Genomic DNA, 20,125 nt, shown 5'->3' on the forward strand with positions numbered 1-20,125 from the left:
GCTTTAAACTTATTGTTTATGAAGGGGTGCGGTATTCCCATATACGCTTAAGGGATTACTTTCGTTGTTTCTGAACTTTTTAACAAATATTTTAGTAAATTTTATAATTAGATCTTGAATTAAAATATGTAATTGAAAATTTTTTTTTTGCTTATTTATTTAAACATGAGCTGTCAAAAGTAGGTTGTATTTTGGTGGTTTCACAACGTTTAAACCCAAAAACGTTGTCAAACGTTGATACGACTCCACATTTTTACGTTGTCCCAACGTTGTATCTGACCGCAACACAACGTTATGCCACAACGTTTCGCAACGTTGACACGGGCTCCACACTTTTACGTTGTCACAACGTTGTTTCTAACGTTGTCACAACGTACAGCACAACGTTGTAACAACGTTGTCACACGTTACTGTGCTTCCTGGGTCTTAGCTTAATGAAACATTTCAAGTAACATAAAATATAACATTTTCGTCAAATCAAAACAAAAATGATCATCAACTATATATATCATATATGTGGTACATAAGGTGTCCAAAGTGGTACATAAAGTGCTGGTACATAAAGTGTCTGGTACATAGAATGACACATTCATTTTTTATATAGAGCATATATAGCAAATTTATTTACTACTGTACACCCTAAACATGATAGGTGAATTAATTTGCGCAAAGTTACGTCCCTTAGATTGGACTCTGTCATTTGTAAGGAAACGCGGATCTTTCAATGAGAACGTTTTTACTAGATCTACCTTTCCTTATCTGTATAGTTGTACAGCACCATTTTATATTTAAAAGGGTCATTGAACTACATGTGCGGTTAAATGCTTGATGACAATTCTTTCCATTAAGCAGCAGGACCACATTCCGCGGGTTGAAATTGATGACGTTCTCAACCGTCAACGGTTCTGCCTCTGGTATTATTATTTTCGGGTGTTTCAAATCTGAACAGTATTGGATGTTTTTCGTTTATAATATAAAGACTTTGCGGACAAGATTAAACACCACCTGAACGTCAGATCCTGTTGCAAATGTAATACTTGTAACCGGGGATAACACCACAACCTCACAGTTAGTCCAAATAATTAATAATAAATAGGACGTTTCGGGACAACTTGATAACTTTTTACTTTCTGACTGCCGCTGTCTCCATCACCTCCAGACTTATTCTGCATATTTCTGTCAGGAAATCCATTGGGAACGTTTTTTGGTACATGTACAAGGTATTAATCTCTGATAGTGAATCTATGTTGACATTAGAGCATAAACTTGCCTCGCCAAAGAGTTATAAAAATAAATAGATCGGCAACTTGAAAGGCAGATAGAGCAAATCTTGCCAACATCCCACGGCTGCAAACGAGATCTCGTTACCAGAAGTTCTCCACGCGCCATTTTGTATGCGAAAGATATGACACTGTCAATTATTAATTATCACCGTATGACCACGCTTTTTTGAAAGTAAGAAACGTGTATTTTGTGCTTAAGACTATTTCATTTTAAACAAATGTTGTTTTAGAAGCTAACATGTATTTTACATGTAGTTTTAAAGGTACAAATTGCAACTCCATGATCGCTTCACTAGGATAACGCCGAATCACGCTCGGACGCGAGATTACAGCCAGTTGCCATTCTGTGTATGTTATACTTCTTTGGCCTCGCTAACTATATTGTGTTTTGTTTCTGCAGATTAGTGTTATCGGCAGTCTGCTGTTTACTGAAACCAGTGTCTGGTAGAAATCTCGCATCTGTGACATATTTTTGAAGATTCAAGTCTCTTATTTAAAATTATGAATTAAATTCTACCCATTTGAAGTTTCTACATGAATATCGATGTTTAATTTATTAAAGCAAGTAAGTCTGACCTGTATATTATGACTTTTTTGATTTTTTAATGTCTTCATTTTCCTAACAGTAAGATGCAGATAGGTGTAAGGCTTAGAGGGATGAAACTATAAAATATCAGATCATAAAATAAGTCATCCCGATAAGCCAAATGAGTAAGCCCCTGTCTTTACTAGATTAGGTAGTTCCTACACTGTTTGCGGAGTGAATTTTAAGCAAAACTAGTGGACAAAATATCACATTTTGGTCTTAGTGATCTGGTAATCAAGAGCCCTGATTGACTCAAATGCCTCACTGGTAAGACAGGTCACACCAGTATAATTTTCACACTGATATATGGGTGGTTTTCAAAATAATGAAGCAAAAATGTGACATAGGGGTTAAAAATTCAAATCTATTTCTTATGGTGGTCACCTATTTTTTATGATAGTGAATGCTTCAAATTTCAAGGAATAACTTTGGGAAAGATACAAGATACAAGAAACTTTATTTAACGTCGGATATTATATAATAAAAAACATTAGCTTAAAGCAATTTCCCGACAAACATAGGGAAAACAATAACAACTAAAAAATGTCTGTAAAGGAAAAGCACATGGTTAAAGCACAACATAAAAAAGATAAGCATATTATATTGGTACATGCAAGTAAAATACAAGTCTATGGACATAAATAAGAAATTAGTAGTTGACAGTCGGGTAATGTGACAAGTGCGAGACAAAAACCTAATTCCCCAAGTAAAGTAATTATATAAGGGAAAAGGGCTTGAGAGGGTCATACACAGTGCCACACCCACCTCTGTCGTCTACAATGTTATCGCAAATGAAAACAATTTGGTATCATGCATGAAAAAAAAAAAATATATATATATATATCAATATATATTAAGTATAAAACTAAATTACGTCATATATTACTATTTAAATTGTAAGTACTTAGTTAAAAATGAAAAAATTATTGTTAAAAAATGGATAAATTGAATAGATGAAATAGTAATAAAAAGGTTTAAGATATGCTTCGCCTGGTTTTGCCAGCTGTATGGCCAGTCCATGCGCGCTGAGACTCCATCAGGCGGCAGGGAAAAAGTTTATCTATGAAAAAGAGTTCTGTGATAACAAGCAGTATGATAATAAGTGGGTAGAGTTGGATATAAAGAAAAAACTTAAGCACAATGTAGGGTGAATAAAAGACCAATAAACACAAAAACCTAAAAAAAACACATAATAAACATGGAAGCAGAAAAACAAATTAAACTGATAAAGCAAAGATGTCTTTAGCTGAAGATGGAACTAACAAGCACACAAATAAAAAAAGCAAAGTGTTGAGAAATACCAATCAGAAAATATTTCAGCCTTTAATTTGAATGTTCAGTGAATTTTAAGATGGGTGATAAATGTTGCAGTGTTTTATGACAAGGAAATAGCCCGAGGGATTCTGCAGATGTTGTTTCACGAAACAAACGTGTGTTATCACAATTCTTGCATAAAACACAACTAAAGTGCTGGAAATATCGAAAAAACAAGACTATTCAGCTGACATTTAGCCGATCGAAGTCGGCCGTTTCAGGTTGTTTTGGACACATGTTTTATTTATGCATTTCCAGGGCATACAGAAACAGTGCATATTTTATACATGTCAAACGGACATTCTTGTTGTGGTAATTTCTTTAATATTAAATATATGTAAAATAAGTATGACTCCCCCTTTTTCCGATATATCGGTAGGAACTTTAGCTTTAGAGGCTCGGAATTATGAGAAAGGGCATACACGGCATCCTGTCTTTACACAATTTGCAGGTGAGGTGCCGACAGAACACAATTCTGCTTGGTTTAAATTAATAGTCTGTCCCTTACGCTTTTTAAATGTAAACATTATCGTTTAATAGAAATTTGTATCGATACCTATATTCTTCATATCGTTAAAAATGAAATCTCTAGGCCTATAACTAGAAAATATTGCTTTGCACCCCACCCCATTGCGATCAAAGTTTGATAAACACAAAAATTTGAATTTTTCCAACATCGATATAATCAACTTAGATTGGATTTATAAACTCAAACATGGTTGGTGAGATCTACAAATAAATTGAAAAATATATAATAAATACCTTCTGTTCATCAAATGTCCATTAACTATGGAAAAATCCTTCAAACTTTACGCTTTGTCATGTTTATGCTTTACATTACACACCATCACTACATCAGTAGACTGCATAGATGTGTAAAGTAGACACAAACATTTTTTAAAAGTTTATAGTGTAAGATTTAAAGTTAGCATGTCAACTTTCTCGACTCAAATTAATTTGGAAAATGAAATTGTATTTTTGTAAATGTTGTTTGCCTATCATTTTCAGGGATTAAATCGCGGCGTCAAATTACTTTGAGTCAAATACGCGTAATAATACGGAACGTCAGTGCAGCCGCCTATCAAGAGAGGTAGCACTTATTACAAGTTAAAGTAAAGTTAGGTTGAAAAATGATATTTTTAATAAAAATGCAGATGAAAAGATTTCATAAATCTCGGACCTTTCGACTTCGGCCAAAATTGATTCGGGATCCATAATTTGCTTACGTTGGACCCGCAACAGCATATTCAAAACGTTCACCAACAGCGCGTGCTCACGACAATCTCCTTGTTTGTACACATTTTTTTCCCTGTTTGTGCATGCCCCAAAATCGGCAAAAAACAAAGGTTTTATGCAAGAATATTTTTTTCAGCATATATGATAAGTAATAGGTGTATGTGTACGGTTTGAAACTTATGTAATCAAATGTTTGTGGACATTATTTTTTAAAATCACCCTTTCTGCACATTTCTGACATGAAAATAAAATTTTACCTAGAAAAGTTGTTGCTGAATGAAAAATAATTAACATATTATTTTAAAACCTATTTTTTTCTTGCATTGTGCATGTTTATAAACTACATGCCAAATTTCAAGAATGTCCAATGATTTTAATTTCTAAAATTGTCAACTCAAAATTGAGTTATTTTATAGGTGCACAACGGACACATACTGAAAATCAGTGTTACATTCATCCATTATTAGTTTTCTGTCCATAAAAAGACTGTTGGTTATCAACTTAAGACAAATCCTATCAAACAATTAGTTTATTCCACAAAATAACTATAAATTTAAACTAAAAGTTTTCACAACAAAAACATGAAAATTCAACAGCATGTAATGCTTTAAATGAATAATAAGTGACTTTAAACATAACTAACACATTGAAATCATTTAGTTTACATGAACTGCTTATTCAGAGTACAAAAATGACAAAATGCCATGCATGGTAAAATGGAATAGTAAAATTCATACATACTTTATAATGTTACTAAGTAGGTGCGCAGGCGACAAATTGCAGCAAAAATTATATATATTCTATGTTCATAGTAAACTTCTTTCAACTACACAATATTCAATAGTGAACATTTACATATGTAGGTAAACTTAAGAGCTTAAGAAGCAATAAAATTGATGTTTCCACTTGTAATGTTGGAGCAATCAAAGGAAAGAAAAAATACATTCTCATAATTTTGGATCACTTCACAGAATGTACACTTGCAGTTCCTGCAAAAAGTCAGACAGCTGAAACACCAGCTGACACATTTTATGAACATTTTCTAGTACATTATGGAATTTATTTCTAATGAAAATGAAAATGAAACAGTTTTATATGTTCCATTACAATGTTGGGCGGTTAAAACCGCCCCCGGTTTTAACCGGTTAAAACCGCCCCGGTCAGTACTCCCTGAAGTGGTCAATACCGGTCAGTACTGGTCGATTGGTCAATACTGGTCAATTAGTCAATACTGACTGTTAAGATATTTTGCAAAGTTTATGAATAATTAAATAATGACTGTTTAAGAACATCTGGGGCTTGGTTATTGTAAATGCAGGCATTAGTATTTAGTTAAAGCAACCAAATCAATACTCCCAAATTGGTCAGAAGTGGTTGATTGGTCAATACTGATTGATACTGGTTATTAAACATTTTCTGTTAGATTAAATTACCAAGATATATAGTTTTGCTGAACTTCATTTGTAGAAAGTATTTCATAAACTGTAGCAGTAAGTGTTTGATTCATAAGTGATAAATCTAATGATTTTTTATATTGGTATAAATAATTTAATGAAAAACTGCTGCAAAACACCTGGACCCTTTCATGGAAGTGGTTTAATTGTGTTTTGATAGCAATTGTCACATTGCCTAATTGACACCATGTCTTACAATAGACAATAGATGTTGCAGACCTGTCTATCTAGTCACTAATTAGCTGTCAAGAGCAATAATCCCACTGTATTATTGAGATACTTGAACATGGTAAAATAAGTCATGCAATCAAAGTATTCAGCTGACCAATATTGACCACTATATGTTAAAACCGCCCCGGTCAGTACTCCCTGAAGTGGTCAGTACCGGTCAATACTGGTCTGTTGGTCAATACTGGTCAATTAGTCAATACTGACTGTTAAGATATTTTGCAAAGTTTATGAATAATTAAATAATGACTGTTTAAGAACATCTGGGGCTTGGTTATTGTAAATGCAGGCATTAGTATTTAGTTAAAGCAACCAAATCAATACTCCCAAATTGGTCAGAAGTGGTTGATTGGTCAATACTGATTGATACTGGTTATTAAACATTTTCTGTTAGATTAAATTACCAAGATATATAGTTTTGCTGAACTTCATTTGTAGAAAGTATTTCATAAACTGTAGCAGTAAGTGTTTGATTCATAAGTGATAAATCTAATGATTTTTTATATTGGTATAAATAATTTAATGAAAAACTGCTGCAAAACACCTGGACCCTTTCATGGAAGTGGTTTAATTGTGTTTTGATAGCAATTGTCACATTGCCTAATTGACACCAAAATTTTAATTGACCATTACTGTCCGTTTCAATGAGTGTAATTTATATTAATAAAATCTTTAATTAATTTAAAATAAAGGCTACTGTAAGAGGATAAAAGCATTGAATAAACTAGTATTGACCACTGACCACTGTAAGTATATTGTTCAAAACTGAGCCTGACCAGGACACATTGCCACAGACCAAAACTGAATCCATTAACTATTTTGATTGTAAAATTTTGATAATTAGATATCTGTTCTAAGGGTATGTTTTAATTATATTTTCAGGTTGCAAATTGTGGGGACAAAGTTTGCAAAGAGCAGCAGCAAATAATTGAGTTATTATATAATGTTTTTATATTGTATACAGAAATTGATTTCAGATACAGAAAAAATGGACACTATGTAGAAATTTTTTCTGTATGTTTTGGTTTGTTACATACAAAGTGAGATATCCACGCCATGAGAAAACCAACATAGTATGTTTGCTACCAGCATGGATCCAGACCAGCCTGCACATCCCGCGCAGCCTGGTCAGGATCCATGCTGTTCACTAACAGTTTCTCAAATTGCAGTAGACTTTGAAAGCGAACAGCATGGATCCTGACCAGACTGTGCGGATGTGCAGGCTGGTCTGGATCCATGCTGGTAGCAAACATACGATGTTGGTTTTCGCATGGCGTGGCTCATTTGTTTTTATTAAGTCTTGGTTAAGATTAAGTCATGATCCTTTCCCATTCTTCTTGCTTGTTGTCTCCCTACTTTTACTTTTGGTTTTGTAGTTATTTTTAGTTCCTGCTCTTTGTCATGTGATCAGTCATGTGATCATTTCTGTTCTTTGCCTAAGTTGATAGAGAAAAGTCAGACATTTTTAAGGGATAGGGCAGAAGTGCTATGATAAATTTTGGTTTTGTAAATAGATAGCTTCTAATATAGAGTGCTCATGGGTAATTTGTAATGATTGGACTGATTTTTTTAATGCCTTGTATTTTTATTTTCAGCTTCCAGGGCTCACACTGGCCTCAAAAAAATAATAGCCAACTTTTTAATGTATGAAAAAATAATAGCCAAAACGGATGCGGATCTTTGCATGCAGTTTTTATAAAAATAAAAATAATAAATTTTTTAGAATATATATTTTCTTAACTGCTTTAAAAAGTAGTAGGCCGCAACAGGGGGTGTGGGAATCGGGAATTCAGGGAAATTTCCTCCTAATATTGGTGGTGGGGTCCCATTATAAATGTTTAAAATGCTATGCTCTGATGGATGTTGAAGGCATTTACAGGACACATATATATATATTTAGTTTGTGTAAGGCAGCTGAAATGGTTGATATTGACTGACATTATGGACTGGACAATGGCTCAATTAGCCCCATTCATGCACCCACAATATGGGCACAGTTGCACACAATGGACAGTTTACCAAGTCTTTGAGTATCATTCATGTTTTATACTTTTTCTTTATACATATCAAAAGTGTTTTCATGATTCTTTTGACCATAACTGCACCTAAATTGCTTGAAAAGTACAAAACAATCGGGTCGCGAAAATACGTGATATTTGGCATCTATGCACACTATTAAATTACAGCTTTTTGTCAACAAGTTTTTAATGCTTTATTCAATAGATATACTAATTTTTAAGTGTTTTAGAATGTTTTTTGCTTACGCTAATGACAGTATGCAAGCAAATTTATTTGTTGATTTTTTAGCTTGCCGGTATCGGCCATTTTTCTAAAAATAGAAACAAGACTGGGTTTCCCAATAATTTCTGGGTTTAATGTGCAAAACAAACATTTATTATGCCAGAAATGTCTTCACACTGGCCATAGCTTTATCAGATCAAGTGGTTCCAACGTTGTTTGAGCGGTGAATTTTACGCCGATCAGATGGAGAAATATGGCTGATACTACAAATTTCCGGTATTGTAAGTATGGTTTAAAGGAATTTCTACCCGTTAAAAAACGAATCAAATGAAAACGATGGGTGCACCTGGAGTGCAAATGTGTCTATGTTTTAGCACATGTGTCCATTTAGCTGAGATTTGTGCTGTTTATTCAAACACTTCTGTACTTCTGTACAGTCCGGCGGGGAAAGGAGATTTTTGACAGTTTTTGACAATATCGCATCAAAAATAGTGTTAATCGGGAACAAGTAACTGTTAAAACACTTTTTATGTATAGGGCTACCTCTTAAAACAAAGCGTGTGTATTTTCGTAGAATTATTCAGGGTTATTTCTGAAAAATCGGCCGAAAACCTAATGCAACGCCGTTTCGAGTGGGTCGCTATGCAACGCAATCAAGTGGATACTGTTCTGTGTCTTACTTGCGAAGTCTTACCCGTCTTAAAAACAGTCATTAAAGCCTAACAATGAATAAATTTAGTGAGTTTTATAGCATTATAATTATCCCGCCATTTCTAATATATTGTACTTTTACATTTTTATGTTAGCTTAACATTTAACATATTTTTGTGGAAATTTTCAAAAAACATCAACACAAAGACATAAAGCAAGGATGAACATCGAACAATATCATTAAGTAAATAATAGTAATAGTTCGTAAAAACAAGAACCATTTTACGGGTATTTCTCCTCCACGAATGGTACTGAACTGCATACCAAAAGCAGGTTGACTCTTTACATCAGTATAGTTACAGTTGGTTACTTTTTAGTCCCTTAAAACCATTACATTGCGATTTCATTACTAATTTGTTGTGCATTTAAGCTGTTCATAAAAAATAAATAAAATTTGGTCCATGATAAAAGTATTGATCAGTTGTTTGTATTTATTTTCATTCATATTGTTGGTGTAGCGTTCATTTATTTTCAGAGGGATAAATCACAGAGAACGTTAAAATTGGCCAGGGAAAAGACAATATTTTATTTGTCCTCCATAAAACAGACACGACGTAATAAACCTCTATGGTCGCCGTTCAAAAATGAAAATATAAATGAAATACAGACACCAATGAAAGAAAATAAACCGACCAGCAATACTAATAGAGACGTGTCATCAAGCAAACGATTAAGAGCATTTTCTCCATGTCCCCAAAGTGAATAAACACACACACACACACACATAAAAAAAAAAAAACAACAACAAAAAACGAAAAGACTGCTAACTCCAACTTCAAGCACCAAAATAACAAGAAAAAAACCTGTTCACAATAAGGTATTAAAAGAAAGAGTTTTATGAGATGAAATGTTTGAAAAATTAACAGAGGAAGAGACAGATCTTTTAGACATTGTAAGCGACAAGGCTGTCCTGAGACAACTTTCTGAAGCAAAAGATACATTATTTTTACAATATTTCTAACTCTTATCAAATCGAATAAGTACCCATTGACAAACATCACTTTTCTTCTTTGGTTAGAGACAGTTAAATAGTACAACTGTGGCACATCTCTATTAGTATTGCTGGTCCGATCTGACCAGGAATAAGTATATCTGTTTATGTTCCTGATCTGACCTAGATTCTGATTAAAGATATTTTGAAATCGTCGACAGTTAGGTCAGTTTATTATATGTTTGTAAAGACAATTAAATTAGCGGTAACTATAGATGGCAATTTAGGTTTTCATGAGGAAACAGCCGGTACAAATTGGGTTAATTGTCGTCTGCCGAATATAGAGTTGAAGACAATTTGCATCGGTGATTAAAAATGTACCCAAAACGTAGCCTGCCACTTCAATCTGATTGATAGCTAGATAAGTAAGATTAACTTACTGCCTTAGGCAATGTTGTCGGCATAGTTGACACGTGTTTGGAATACACGAGGTGATAAACAGTCCGCACTATGGATTTTTTTCTACACTAGCTGATCGCGGGTTACTGTCTCATTTAGCATAATTATTTATGTAGCTTTTGAATAAAATAATCGCCAGTTCAGTTTCTGTCTCCAAAATGAAAAAAATATTCGCCATTTAAATAAAATAATCGCAAATGGCGACAATGGCGACTGACAGCGTGAGCCCTGAGCTTTGAAACATATATTTACATTGTTTTGAAAATGGCAATTATACTTTATTTCTTCTTGTATGACATGGCATGCATTTAATATAGTATCTTTGTTCACAGTTATCAGAGTGTAGTAGGGTTACCCAGTAGAGTATAAGGGTACACTATACTGCCTTGCTATATGAGCCAGCATATCTAACCCTTATCCTGCTAAATTTCTGTAATGAACTTGTCCATCTTTCAACTTGGACAGTACCATTAACTGTTGAAAGGGGTGCTTATCAAAAATATACTGACTGAATGGCGAACAGTGCAGATCAAGATAAGACGGCATGGATGTGCAGGCTGATCTTGATCTGCACTGGTTGCAAAGGCAGAATAAATTGTGTTCAGCATGATAATGGCTAAAGACATGGTAGAGTGATATTGGTAGGGTGATATGTCTATTTTCAGACCTGAAGCTCTGATGCTGTGAAGTCTTGATGGTTGAAATCTTTGAATCTTAGATACTTTAGGGGGCTCTGTGGCCGAGTGGTTAAGGTCGATGACTTCAAATCACTTGCCCCTCATCAGTGTGGGTTCTAGCCTCTCTCGGGGCATTGGAATTCTTCATGTGAGGAAGCCATCCACCTAGCTTACGGAAGGTCAGTGGTTCTACCCAGGTGCCCGCTCATGATGAAATAATGCATGGAGGGGCACCTTGAGTCTTCCTCGACCATCAAAGCTGGAAAGTCGCCATATGACCTATAATTGTGTCGGTGCAACATTAAAACCAACAACAAAAACAGATGCTTTTGTGTTTAGAAGATAATAACAATCAGTCGAAGCTGACTATAAATGTTTAAAGAGAAAGATTGAACAAGTATTGACTGTGTTTGTGACCCTTATGAATTAACCAAATAGCCACAGACACCAAGATTACATTTTGACCCATAAATAGTTAGAAATTTTAGATAATTTTTAGTGCACTTTCATTATATCTCTTTTAGTTACTGAAGTCAATGAGATTTCACTCAAACTTAAACTATTGTTCAACATCACCATCCACATCATTAACAGCATTAATCGTTCCAGTAGTAACACTAGTTTTCAAAGATACGCACTTTTTTCTATCCAGCATCAGGGTATTGAATGGGAAGCAGCCTCTGCTGAAAGCTCCGATATTAAATCTAGCTGGAAACCTGTTGAAATAATATATGTGTACCTCTTATGCTTTTTTTTCATTCAGGTTCATCACAGTGTTTCATGTACTAGTTTGGTTCAGTGTTCAGACAAAACCGTGCACACAGCCATTCGTAGGAAGAAGTCAGTGGAAAGTATGACTGGTAGTGTTCTTAACAGTCGGGTGGTCTGAGTTTTTAGTCGCTGTTTCAAACAACCAGTCTAGTTGGTTTACACTGCTACCAAACTGGTGAATACAGACTGAGCAATAGATGTTCATGTATTTAAAATAGTTTTATATTAAATTTCAGGAAGAGTCATTATTCATCTGTCTTGATGTAAAGCCATGTTCCAGTGGGTGACCAATGTGTACTAATATCTGCGGGGGTTAGAAGTTATTACAAGGTTATGGCACCAGCCACTGGACCAAAACTTCTGGCAGTAGATCAGAACTTTCATGTTGCAGGTTAGGTTCCATCATTTGTTCTAGTCACTGAAACCCTATCTAGTTCAAATGTTTTTTTTTTACTGGTAAAGTTTATGTTACAACAAAAGACTAAGGTATTTCAACTGTCACACTCTTCCAAACATGTGACAGAGCTGATAAGAATTCTTAGAGAACACCATTTGTCTAATAACGTTAACCTAAATGTACCAATCTTGTGTATGATTACTGACCACCTTGTTACATATAAATCTGAATGAAAGCATCTCTTGTTCAGTTCAGCGTTTATGCAGCTTGACATTGACATGCTACTGGTGCAGTTCCAGAGGGGACTATAGAAATGCCTTCCGTCTGTCTATCCATCCTTCTGTCCATCCATCCACAAATCTTGATCCTGCAATAACTCAAAAAGTATGAAAGCAAGTTCATAAACGTTGGTGTGTGAATGTAATATGTAAATTATGCACATACATGACTCGTGCTTGTAGGTCAATGGTCAAGGTCATGATTGAAGGTCAAGTAAAAATTGTTCTTGCTCCATAACTTTTATATGCATTGATGGATTATCATATGCTACACACAAATGTTCCCCATGATGACGCATGATGTGTCAACACATGATCTATACTTTTTTTTTTTTTTTTTTTTTGGAACCACGTTTAAGGCCCGTTTATTCATCACAAAATTTACATTTATATTTCAATATGTAACATATACAACATTAAAATATTCACATATTACATATAACATTCAAAGATTTCTCCTACTTTTAACATATATAACATTCAAAGATTAACATGTACATGTCTTTTTCTAGAAAAACGTAGTTCAACTTTACTTTAAAAGGAAAAAGAAACCTCTTTAATAAGTACTATCAGGTTATTGAAACATACAAAAGAAGTACATAGAAAGAAGAAATGATTAAGCTGTATTGATTATTCTAAATAATTGAAAAACAATTTACTAATCTAATGGCAACAGATTATAATATTAAATGTTGATTAATTATGTGGACTGACAATAAAAAGCTGTACAACTGCCCAGTTATCTCTTTCTATTTCTTTTATATTGGTGCTTCTGTATACTTGCCAGGCACAATTCAAATAACCTTTTAAACCATAAAAACTTGGTACAATCTCTTTTCTTTTACAAGCGAAAATATATTTCTTAATTTGTAAGAACAAAACGTAAAATTTTTTAATTTTTTTTTCACAGTTTCCTATAATAAAGTCTTCTGCTCTTATTTGAATAGTTATTCCATTATTCAATAAAACATTTTTCACTTCTTGCAATAAATTTTGAATACAAGTACAAGACCAGAACAGATGTATAATTGTTTCTTCCTCTTCTTTACAAAAAGTACAAAGATTATCAGTTACAATATTCATATGATATAATAAAGACTTAGTACCAATAATTCTGTGGAGTATTCGTAATTGTAACCACTGAATGTAAGAATCTCTTGTCATGAGAAATACAGATTTATAGGCATACTTCCATTCAATATTATTAAAACATTGGTTCCATTTAACTTGACTAGTAGGTATATCATTGTTTGCAATCAGTACATTATACACATGCTTATTTGCCATATTTGAAAATAAAACATGATCTATACTTGTTGGTTAAAGGTCAAGGTCACTGTTGAAGGTCAAGTAAAAATTTGTTTCTGCCCCATTACTTTTAATTGCATTGGGATTTTTTAGTACTACACAGAAATGTTCCCAATGTTTAGACTATGTGTCATATGCACATGACCAATGGTTGTCGGTCAAAGGGCAAGGTCACTATTGAAGGTCAAGTAAAATTGTTTTTTCACCAGTAGGGGACTTCTGTATTGCTACTGCAATCAGTGTGGGGAATCACCTGACCCAAAATGGTACGGAACACGGAAATCAACATGGCGGATTTTTAATACTTTTACCAATTTTCAAAGGTTAGTAAAAACTACAGCATCTATTTCACTAGTATTATAGCGCAGTCTATGCGCATTTTAATGCTCTTTCCAGCGATGTATGTGTCTTGCCTATGGTCCCTCTAGTTTCTGAATTACCTTCGAGGTTTTGACCAAACCGGGGATAATTTTCTATAAAAACGCAATGGTACGATACACGTAATCACTCTTTGCATATAAAAATCTATGTAATTTGCTGCATTTCGTACTTGTTTCAATCTGTAACTGTTAGGTCTTTATCATATAGTGACCATGCACAGTGTATGTTTATGATTTTTCACGAATTCTTGCAAAAAACTGAAAAACTACTGAAATGGTATGTGACACGTGCTATGATACGCAACACGTACTAACTGTTGGCAGTCTGATATGAAACACATGTATGTGTCACCAACAGCGGTTTTACTTCAAGTTTGCATCATAATTAATTAATTGAATTATTTCAAACGAAGTTTTCAGTTTTTAGGATTGTTAGGAAACACTGCAATCATTATTTATATTTAAAGAGTTTAGCACGCTAAAACTTTCATGTTTCAAAATTACATAAAATATTAATTTTATTTCAGAATGGCGCAGTTAGTTTTTTTAATCTTGTATACTTTTTTTTACAGAAATGGCAAAACCTAAGAAGAAACCGAGTCTGACACATAGCAAAAAGAAGTGGACAAAGTACATCAAGGAACGCAGTTCAGAAAGGAGCTCTAGGTATAAGGACGAATGAATATAAAATGCTACCGACGACGAGGATTATACTGGACTGAGAAGTGCATATACATACACGAGAAAAGAAATAGTTACGATATTGGTACCAAAAATAAAAGGAAGATGATATAAATATAATATAAGAAAAGAAATATTATTTGAGTACTTAATGTGAAAGGGAATGGGATATAAACTAAATGAGGCGAGAAATTTAATACAAATACGGGAAGTGATATAAATACTGAGTGAGAAAAGAAGTGTTTTTAAATAGTAACTGGAAAAGAAAATTTGATATATTCAGTAAACAATGCGAAAACAGTGTAATTAAGATCATGGGGCTAAATGCAAAAGGACATTATGTGATATAAATCGACATGCTAAATAAGAATAGAAATATGTTTTAAATACTCGATGAGAAAAATAGATTTCTTTTGACAATGTCTTCTTTCATTTTGTTTTAATTTATTGCATAAATTCTATGGGTTTTTTGCACATGTTTTTGTGACATAGTTTTGTTCAGTTATGTATTTAATTGCAATAAAGAAGTAACCGAACTCTTACTCAAGTTTCTAATCACTGTGAAATTGAAATGTTAGAGGGATTAGTTTATACCAGCCTCTTTATAAAAAAAGTTATTGGTAAAGGTCTTGTTTATTATAGTGTCACCCCTGTTGAAAGGGCCAGCCGATTTGGCTTATGAGACACCTTTATTGTGCGTACCAATTACCTCCCAACTCCTACCACCATGCCAGGCGCCAGGCGGGTAGAAGTCGTTAACCATTCATTTAACTAGCTCGCGGCTCACGAACCGGCCTTTTCGGAACGAGACCCATGACAAATATCCCCGGACGAATGCTCCCCACGGGGCTCGAACCTTCGACCTCCCGATCCCGAGGAAACTGAGAAATCTGGAATACTGTTTCAGTGGACAATATAGCCAATGAAAACAAAATCAGTTTAAATTATCATAATTATTTATTACTTGTTCATCTTTTGTACGTACATATTAAATATTTATGTAAACTCACGGTTAAATCACACTTTAATCACAGATAGATGATACTGGAGCAAATTGAAAGTACCTGAATAAACAAAATTGAGACTAGAAACAATGTAAAAATGGTGATACACATGAAAACGTAAAAAATAAACGTCTGAAATAACAATAGCACATTGTACAATAAAAATAGTAACATAAAATCTGTAAAATCGCGAGTAGAGTATTTATGAAGCAATTATAAGTATTAAATTACCGATATACCAAGACGATCTATTCATTCCAAAAATATGCAACAGACACATGGGGTCTGGTAAACAAACACCCTTGGCCAGGCCCCAATAGTTGCTACGCCCATATACAGTACTGTACATCCTCAGACGCAAAACAATTGTACAAAATATAAAAGTTCACCCAGTTCGCACACATCATATATAAGGTATATTTAAGCCAATGGTGGGTGGGTGAACTTTTAAAACGTGACCCGATGAAGACTATATATTTTGTATGATTGTTTCGAGTCTCGGGCTGTACCATAATGTTAAAAGATACTACACAGGGCGTGGCAGATATGTGGGCCTGGCCAAAGCGGATAATTTTTTCCAGACCCATATACAAAATGTAGTATAGTAGTTTTCCATGATACTGCAAAAAATAAGAAACGTTTTCTGTTAAATGTTTCAACGAAGAAACTATCGACTAATATGCGACAGAAAAGTATATTGTAACATTTATTTAGAGTTTAATAATCTTTAGATGATTTTAGCAAGATACGTGACTTAATTTTTATAAAAAGTCCGCTTTTAAAACTTGTTATGTGTTCTGGTACGGCGAAGTTTATCAAAGATGTTTGGGGTGATGCCAGCCCTGGATCTAACATTCACAATGCAATCTCTTCCCTATTTTTGTATTCGCTCATCCTCCTCCAAATATTCTCGGGCCAAGTTTTCAAAACATCTTAGTTTTATCCGAGTACCTCATTTGTTTTGTATTTCTGTACCCGAACCAACGAACAACCTCCATCCACAAAAGAAATGCTAGTTTGTTCAGTAGGAATAATTTTATTTCTATAACCAATTTTAGAAATTTGATCGTAACTTCATCAAGTCCATCTTCCTTTGATAATACTGACAAAACTTCTGACTATAAATTTCATTAATTGCTTTAGTGCTGCTTTCATCATTCACATCAGCAGGGTCTACATTGTCCGTATTATGAAGTTCTTCACACTGTAATTCAGTGTTTAAGAAGTGTTCTACATCGTCTTTACTATGACGGTTTCCTCTACAGGTCCAAAAGGTGATCTTGAAGACTTGAACATTAATCGGGCGTTATTGTAAGTTTGTTTTTTGGAAACGACAGTTGACCTAAATGACTTTATTCTTTTATTTGCTGGAGATATGTTGTACAAGGGAGTTTAGAGGTAGTGAGTAGTAAACAGAGTTTTTGTATGTTTTCTCGCTGGTGATTTCTTGCGGGTTGCAGCAATTGGAAAGTTACTTTAATATTAATATTCTTGTTTGCTTCTGTGTCCACTTCCTTTTCCTACGTGTCAGACTCGATTTCTTCTTAGGTTTTACAATTTCTGTAGAAGAAAAGTATACTAGATTAAAAAACTAAACAACTGCGCCTATCTGAAATAAAGTAAATATTTCATTCAATTTTGAAACATTGAAGTCTTAGCGTGCTAATCCCTTTAAACATAAATAATGATTGTAGTTCTTCCGAACAATCTTAAAAATTGAAAACCACGGTTGAAATAGTTCAATAAATTAATTATGACGCAAACTTGAAAGTTAAATCGCCGTTGGTGACACATGCACGTGTTGCGTATCAGACTGCCAACAGTTAGTACGTGTTGCGTATCATAGCACGTGTCACGTACCATTTCAATAGTTTTTCAGTTTTTTGCAAGAATTCGTGAAAAATCATAAACAAACACTGCGCATGGTTACTATATGATAAAGACCTAACAGTTACAGATTGAAACAAGTACGAAATGCAGCAAATTACATAGATTTTTATATGCAAAGAGTGATTACGTGTATCGTACCATTGCGTTTTTATAGAAAATTATCCCCGGTTTGGTCAAAACCTCGAAGGTAATTCAGAAACTAGAGGGACCATAGGCAAGACACATACATCACTGGAAAGAGCATTAAAATGCGCATAGACTGCGCTATAATACGAGTGAAATAGATGCTGTAGTTTTTACTAACCTTTGAAAATTGGTAAAAAATATTAAAAATCCGCCATGTTGATTTCCGTTTTCCGTACCATTTTGGGTCACGTGATTCCCCACACTGGCAATACTCAGTCACTTGTTGCCATTACATCTGCTCCAAATCAGAGTTGGGTAAATATGACAGAGAGATGCATGTCAATTCTCAGTCTTGCCTTACAGCATGTAGCCTTGTCAGTGAGAAAATGTTACATGAAATTGAAAACTGTGTGAAGTATAAAACATTCATAATGCTACTGTTATATTTCAAGAACTCAAACAAGCCTTTGGTAATTGTATGCAGGCTGTCATTTCAGAAGTAAGTGATTGATTCATATCAGTAGAATGATTTTACTACCTACACAAGGCCATCTGATAAAGACTTTAATAACAGCCTGAAAATTCTTAGTTCAACTTGTGATATAGAATCATTGTCATTTCATTTCAGTCTGATATCAGGGGAGGTAACTAGAGTCACGGATCGAGTCTGATATCAGGGGAGGTAACTAGAGTCACGGATTGACACTAGCAAATTGGATGTGGTACAGGTAGTGCTGGTACAAATCCTTTGAAAATCCATTCTGCCGCAACAATTAAGAAAATAAAAATATTTAATTGATTCCTGGTATTATAAAAAGGTGGGTATGTAAATAAAGAATAAGGTATTCTAAGTTATTAAGCTTTATATTCATTTTATCTGAAAAGACTTGCTATAAGATTGATCAGCACCAGTTTCACACTGGTTAGTACCAATATACAGGTTGTTTGACTGGGCTATGCTTATTAATTGCAGTTGTCTCCCTTTTTGCAGTGGAAAGGAACTGTATGTATTTAATGTTCCTAAATACATTTGGACTTTTGGTTGAGTTTTATCCCTCATCAGATGCACAATTAACAGCTACTGGCACAGTGGCCATACAGAACCAAGTCCTTGAATTTGGTTTGAGTCTTTGTGAAATCCAGGAAAATCTTAACAAATTCTTAATAATGCAGTGATTTAGGGAATAGCAGACTTTATGTTTTAGAGGATAAGTTGATAATTTTTGTATTTTTATGCTCCCGAAGGGAGGCATATAGTTTTTGAACCATCTGTCAGTCTGTCCGCAATTTTCGTGTTTTCCATATCTTTGTCATCCATGGATGGATTTTCAAATAACTTGGCATGAATGTGTACCACAGTAAGACGACGTGTCGCGCGCAAGACCCAGGTCTGTAGCTCAAAGGTCAAGGTCACACTTAGACGTTAAAGGTCATTTTTCATGATAGTGCATTCGTGTCCGGTCCATATCTTTGTCATCCATGGATGGATTTTCAAATAACTTGGCATGAATGTGTACCACAGTAAGACGACATGTCGCGCGCAAGACCCAGGTCTGTAGCTCAAAGGTCAAGGTCACACTTAGACATTAAATGTCATTTTTCATGATAGTGCATTCGTGTCCGGTCCATATCTTTGTCATCCATGGATGGATTTTTAAATAACTTGGCATGAATGTGTACCACAGTAAGACGACGTGTCGCGCGCAAGACCAAGGTCCATAGCTCAAAGGTCAAGGTCACACTTAGATGTTAAAGGTCATATTTCATGATAGTGCATTGATGGGTGTGTCCGGTCCATATTTTTGTCATTCATGCATGGATTTTAAAATTATTGGGCATGAATGTGTACCACAGTAAGACGACATGTTGCGCGCAAGACCCAGGTCCGTAGGTCAAAGGTCCTAAACTCTAACATCGGCCATAACTATTCATTCAAAGTGCCATCGGGGGCATGTGTCATCCTATGGAGACAGCTCTTGTTTGACTCTTTTTACTGGCTTGCACAGTGGTTGGGAAAGAAATTTTTGCAATGTGTAAAATCCCCCTTTGGCCCTGAAATCAATGGGGGATTTTCTAACTCCATGGGGCTTTTTAATTTCAATAAAAAGTATTGACTAGAAAATAAGAAAAAAATATGAATTACTAAAATATATTTAGCTATGAAAAGACA

The 20,125-nt window shown here is 34.4% G+C and overlaps 1 long non-coding RNA gene across 1 annotated transcript in view; it reads left to right on the forward strand.

Annotated features, from left to right (window-relative positions):
- Positions 1–691: 691 nt before the first annotated feature.
- Positions 692–20,125, forward strand: part of LOC123540496 (uncharacterized) — a 54,305-nt gene continuing 34,871 nt past the window's right edge. The window contains exons 1-3 of the long non-coding RNA XR_006684196.2: positions 692–1,220; positions 12,128–12,282; positions 18,584–18,773. This is a non-coding gene — a long non-coding RNA (uncharacterized LOC123540496). The remainder of the gene's footprint in view (positions 1,221–12,127; positions 12,283–18,583; positions 18,774–20,125) is intronic.

This window comes from Mercenaria mercenaria, chromosome 16 (genome assembly GCF_021730395.1).
Source record: "Mercenaria mercenaria strain notata chromosome 16, MADL_Memer_1, whole genome shotgun sequence".
Lineage (NCBI taxonomy): Eukaryota > Metazoa > Mollusca > Bivalvia > Venerida > Veneridae > Mercenaria > Mercenaria mercenaria.